Source organism: Cryptomeria japonica, unplaced genomic scaffold (assembly GCF_030272615.1).
Source record: "Cryptomeria japonica unplaced genomic scaffold, Sugi_1.0 HiC_scaffold_1140, whole genome shotgun sequence".
Classification (NCBI taxonomy): domain Eukaryota; kingdom Viridiplantae; phylum Streptophyta; class Pinopsida; order Cupressales; family Cupressaceae; genus Cryptomeria; species Cryptomeria japonica.
In genome coordinates, this window is record NW_026729752.1 from 35,001 (window position 1) to 40,179 (window position 5,179).

A 5,179-nucleotide genomic window follows, 5' to 3' on the forward strand; every position below is an offset into this window, starting at 1 on the left:
CCAGTGGGGTTTCTGGTGCGCTCCGAAGTGGGGTTATTGGAGCGCATCAAAGGTGCGCAATGCTGGTGCGAACCCGGGAGCGCTCCGATGTGTGCTCCAAGGTGCGGCGTGCACGAAGTCCGAGCCCGGTTTGCCCCGGGTGCGCACCTCGCGTGCACCTTCGCCGGGGTGAGCACCTTGGTGTGCAGACCTTGGTTGGGTTGCGCGCCCTGGTGCGCACCAAGGAGCGCTCTGAAGTGTGCTCCAAGGTGCGGCGTGCACGAAGTCGGAGCCCGGTTTGCCCCGGGTGTGCACCTCGGGTGCGCACCTCGCGTGCACCTTCGCTGCGGTGGGCACCTTGGCTGGGTTGCGCGCCTTGGTGGGCACCATGCAGTGCACGAAGTCGGAGCCCGGATTGCCCCGGGCGCGCACCTCCGCCAGGGTGGGCACCTTGGTGCGCACAACTTGCCTGGGCTGCGCACCAGGAAGGGCTCAAGATGGCACCCGCGTTCCGTTTTTTTCACTATCTTTCAGAACGGAAATTTTAAAATCTCGTTTTTTTTTGCCTTTTCTGGAAATTAGTGAAGGCAGCGCATCAAAGGTGCGCAACGCTGGTGCGAACCTGGGAGCGCTCCGATGTGTGCTCCAAGGTGCGGCGTGCACGAAGTCGGACCCCGGTTTGCCCCGGGTGCGCACCTCGCGTGCACCTTGGTGCGCACACCTTGGCTGGGTTGCGCGCCCTGGTGGGCACCATGGTGCGCACCAAGGAGCGCTCCGAAGTGTGCTCCAAGGTGCGGCGTGCACGAAGTCGGAGCCCGGTTTGCCCCGGGTGCGCACCTCGCGTGCACCTTCGCCGCGGTGGGCACCATGGCGTGCACGAAGTCGGAGCCCGGTTTGCCCCGGGTGCGCACCTCGCGTGCACCTTCGCCGGGGTGGGCACCTTGGTGTGCAGACCTTGGCTGGGTTGCGCGCCCTGGTGGGCACCATGGTGCGCACCAAGGAGCGCTCCGAAGTGTGCTCCAAGGTGCGGCCTGCACGAAGTCGGAGCCCGGTTTGCCCCGGGTGTGCACCTCGGGTGGGCACCTTGGTGCGCATGCCTTGCCTGGGCTGCGCACCAGGGCGGGCTCAAGATGGCACCCGCGTTCCTTTTTTTTCACTATCTTTCAAAACGGAAATTTTAAAATCTCATTTTTTTTTGCCTTTTTCTGGAAATTAGTGAAGGCAGCGCATCAAAGGTGCGCACCTCGCTGCCCACCACGGTGCGCAACGCCGGTGGGCACCCGGGAGTGCTTCGAAGTGTGCTCCAAGGTGCTGCGTGCACGTTGTCGGAGCCCGGTTTGCCCCGGGTGCGCACCTCGCGTGCACCTTCGTCGGGGTGGGCACCTTGGCTGGGTTTGCCCCGGCTGCGCTCCGAAGCGGGGTTATTGGAGCGCCGCCTCTTTTTTTGTCGGAGCGTTTGGTGGGGTTTCTCGCATTGGCTCTTCCGAGGCCCGGTTGCCACCCTGGCGCGCACGAAGTCGGAAGTAGGGTTAATTGCCCGGGTGCGCACCTTTGCCAGGGTGGGCACCTTACCTGGGCTGCGCACCAGGGCGGGCTCAAGATGGCACGCGCGTTCCGTTTTTTTCACTATCTTTCAAAACGGAAATTTTAAAATCTCCTTTTTTTTTTGCCTTTTCTGGAAATTAGTGAAGGCAGCGCATCAAAGGTGCGCACCTCGCTGCCCACCTTGGTGTGCTCTGAGGTGCGCACCCGGGAGCGCTACGAAGTGTGCTCCAAGGTGCGGCGTGCACGTTGTCGGAGCCCGGTTTGCCCCGGGTGCGCACCTCGCCTGCACCTTGGCCGGGGTGGGCACCTTGGCTGGGTTTGCCCAGGGTGCGCTCCGAAGCGGGGTTACTGGAGCGCCCCCTCTTTTTTTGTCAGAGCGTTTGGTGGGGTTTCTCGCATTGGCTCTTCCCAGGCCCGGTTGTTGGGTGCGCTCCCACCCTGGCGCGCGCGAAGTTGGAAGTTGGGTTAATTGCCCGGGCGCGCACCTTCGCCAGGGTGGGCACCTTGGTGCGCACACCTTGGCTGGGCTGCGCACCAGGGCGGGCTCAAGATGGCACCAGCATTCCCTTTTTCTCACTATCTTTCAAAACGGAAATTTTAAAATCTCGTTTTTTTTTTGCCTTTTATGGAAATTAGTGAAGGCATCGCATCAAAGGTGCGCACCTCGCTGCCCACCTTGGTGTGCTCCGAGGTGCCCACCACGGTGCGCAACGCCGGTGCGAACCCGGGAGCGCCCCGATGTGTGCTCCAAGGTGCGGCGTGCACGAAGTCGGACCCCGGTTTGCCCCGGGTGCGCACCTCGCGTGCACCTTGGTGCGCACACCTTGGCTGGGTTGCGCGGCCTGGTGGGCACCATGGTGCGCACCAAGGAGCGCTCCGAAGTGTGCTCCAAGGTGCGGCGTGCACGAAGTCGGAGCCCGGTTTGCCCCGGGTACGCACCTCGCGTGCACCTTCGCCGGGGTGGGCACCTCGGCTGGGTTGCGCGCCCTGGTGCGCACCAAGGAGCGCTCCGAAGTGTGCTCCAAGGTGCGGCGTGCACGAAGTCGGAGCCCGGTTTGCCCCGGGTGCGCACCTTCGCCGCGGTGCGCACCATGGCGTGCACGAAGTCGGAGCCCGGTTTGCCCCGGGTGCGCACCTCGCGTGCACCTTCGGCGGGGTTGCGCGCCCTGGTGGGCACCATGGTGCGCACCAAGGAGCGCTCCGAAGTGTGCTCCAAGGTGCGGCGTGCACGAAGTCGGAGCCCGGTTTGCCCCGGGTGCGCACCTCGCGTGCACCTTCGGCGGGGTTGCGCGCCCTGGTGGGCACCATGGTGCGCACCAAGGAGCGCTCCGAAGTGTGCTCCAAGGTGCGGCGTGCACGAAGTCGGAGCCCGGTTTGCCCCGGGTGCGCACCTCGCGTGCACCTTCGCCGCGGTGGGCACCATGGCGTGCACGAAGTCGGAGCCCGGTTTGCCCCGGGTGCGCACCTCGCGTGCACCTTCGCCGGGGTGGGCACCTCGGCTGGGTTGCGCGCCCTGGTGCGCACCAAGGAGCGCTCCGAAGTGTGCTCCAAGGTGCGGCGTGCACGAAGTCGGAGCCCGGTTTGCCCCGGGTGCGCACCTCGCGTGCACCTTCGCCAGGGTGGGCACCTCGGTGCGCACACCTTCTCAATGTTTTCTTGCCTTTTCTGGAAATTGGTGAAGGCAGCGCATCAAAGGTGCGCACCTCGGTGTGCTCCGAGGTGCGAACCCGAGAGCGCTCCGAGGTGCCCACGAAGTCGAAAGTCGGGTTAATTGCATTGTTTTCCCCGGGTGCGCTCCGAGGTGCGCAACATCGGCGCGCACCAAGGAGGGCTCCGAAGTGTGCTCCAAGGTGCGCACGATGGCGTGCACCTCTGGTGCGCACGATTCGGAGCTCGGTTTGACCGGGGTGCGCACACCTTGGCTGGGTTGCGCACCTTTTGTGCGCTCCAAGGTGCGCACGAAGTCGGAGCTCGGTTTGCCCCGGGTGCGCACCTTCGCCAGGGTGCGCACCTTGATGCGCACGCCTTGGCTGGGCTGCGCACCTTGGTGGGCGCCATGGTGCGCACCTTTCGTGCGCTCCAAGGTGCGCACGAAGTCGGAGCTCGGTTTGCCCCGGGTGCGCACCTTGGTGGGCGCCATGGTGCACTCCGAGGTGCCCAAGATTGGTGCGCACCAAGGAGCGCTCCGAAGTGCGCTCCAAGGTGCGCGCGAAGTCGAAAGTTGGGTTAATTGTCCGGTTTGCCTCGGGTGCGCACCTTGCGTGCACCTTCGCCAGGGTGGGCGCCTTGGTGCGCACACCTTGGCTGGGCTGCGCACACCTTGGCACCCGCGTTTCCTTCATTTTAAATTTTTTTTTTTTACAATCTCTCAAGTGGGAAATTCTATAATCTCAACTTTTTTTGCCTTTTCAGGAGCAACTTGGTGCCGAAGTGGCAGCGCTCTCAGTGCGTGCGCTCCGAAGCCCAGCTCACGCCCTGCGGCACCTGCCCCGAGCCGGCCCCCCGCCCAGCTTCGCTCACCTGTCCCGGGCGTCTGGTGCGGAACCTTAGAGTAAGAAACATCACCGTGCACCTTGGCCAACGTGCGCGACTCGACCGAGCGCGCACTGGCCGAGGTGCACACCGATTTCACCTGGGTGCGCGCGCAGCACCTCGGGCGCACCGGGGTGCGCGCACAACGCCCGGGTTGCACCGTGGCCTGTGTGCTCGGGGCGCCTCGGGTGCGCGCTCGGTGTCGCCCCCGCGCGCGCGGTAGTGCGGGCAGCGCACCCCGGCCCGGCCCGGCCCCGACGAGAACGCAAACGGGCAAAAGGTTTATTCAAATAGCATTGCGACGCCCGGCGAAAAACTAAAAAAGGGTGCAACACCGGGACTTCCCGGGAGGTCACCCATCCCAGTACTACTCCGGCCCAAGCGCGCTTAACTGCGGAGTTCTGATGGGATCCGGTGCACTAACGCTGGTATGATCGCACCCGTTATGAGCTTGTCGCAGTGTGTACTTAGCAAACCGCGACCCACGTGCGAATCCACCCCGGCCACCCACCCCCGTCGAGGTGCACACCCTCCCTCGCGAAGTGCGCCCCGTTCGCCAAGTGTGAGCCCTGCCCGGGTGCGCGCACCTTGCTAGGGCGTCGGGTGTGCACCCGGCCCGGCCTACGTGCGTGCACCTGGAGGGGGCGTCGTGTGCGTGCAGTGTCCCGTCTGCAACGCGGTGCCCACACACCACCTCGGGCGCAACGACCTGCGCTCACATGTGGGCCGAGTGCACCTTGGTGCATGTTCGGGGCGCCTCGGGTGCACGCTCGATCTTGCCCCGGTGCACCAAGGCGCTCGGTTTGCCCCGGGTGCGCACTTGGTGCAAGGTGGGCACCCAAAATAGGGATCAAGCACCAAAACACAAGTTTCGGGATGCAAAATGGGACCCAAGGACCACAAATGCGTTCCAAGACCCATGATGGGTCCACGAGAACAAAAATGTGTTCCGAGACTTAATAAACAAATATTGGGTTTTAGGAGAAGAAACATGCTCTGATGCCCAAAACGAGAATCGACCCCGAAAAGGCCACAGGCCAAAAGTGGGATGCGAGACAAAAAAAAATGGGACCCGAGGACCAAAATTGGGTTCCCAGGTCGAAGACAGGGCAACCGGACAAGA

General features: G+C 63.9%; 1 non-coding gene across 1 annotated transcript; it reads right to left on the bottom strand.

Moving 5' to 3' along the window:
• Nucleotides 1-4,379: 4,379 nt before the first annotated feature.
• LOC131873167 (5S ribosomal RNA) lies at nucleotides 4,380-4,498 on the bottom strand. The gene has a single exon (XR_009371186.1). It is a non-coding gene; the product is annotated as a 5S ribosomal RNA (ribosomal RNA).
• Nucleotides 4,499-5,179: the final 681 nt, after the last annotated feature.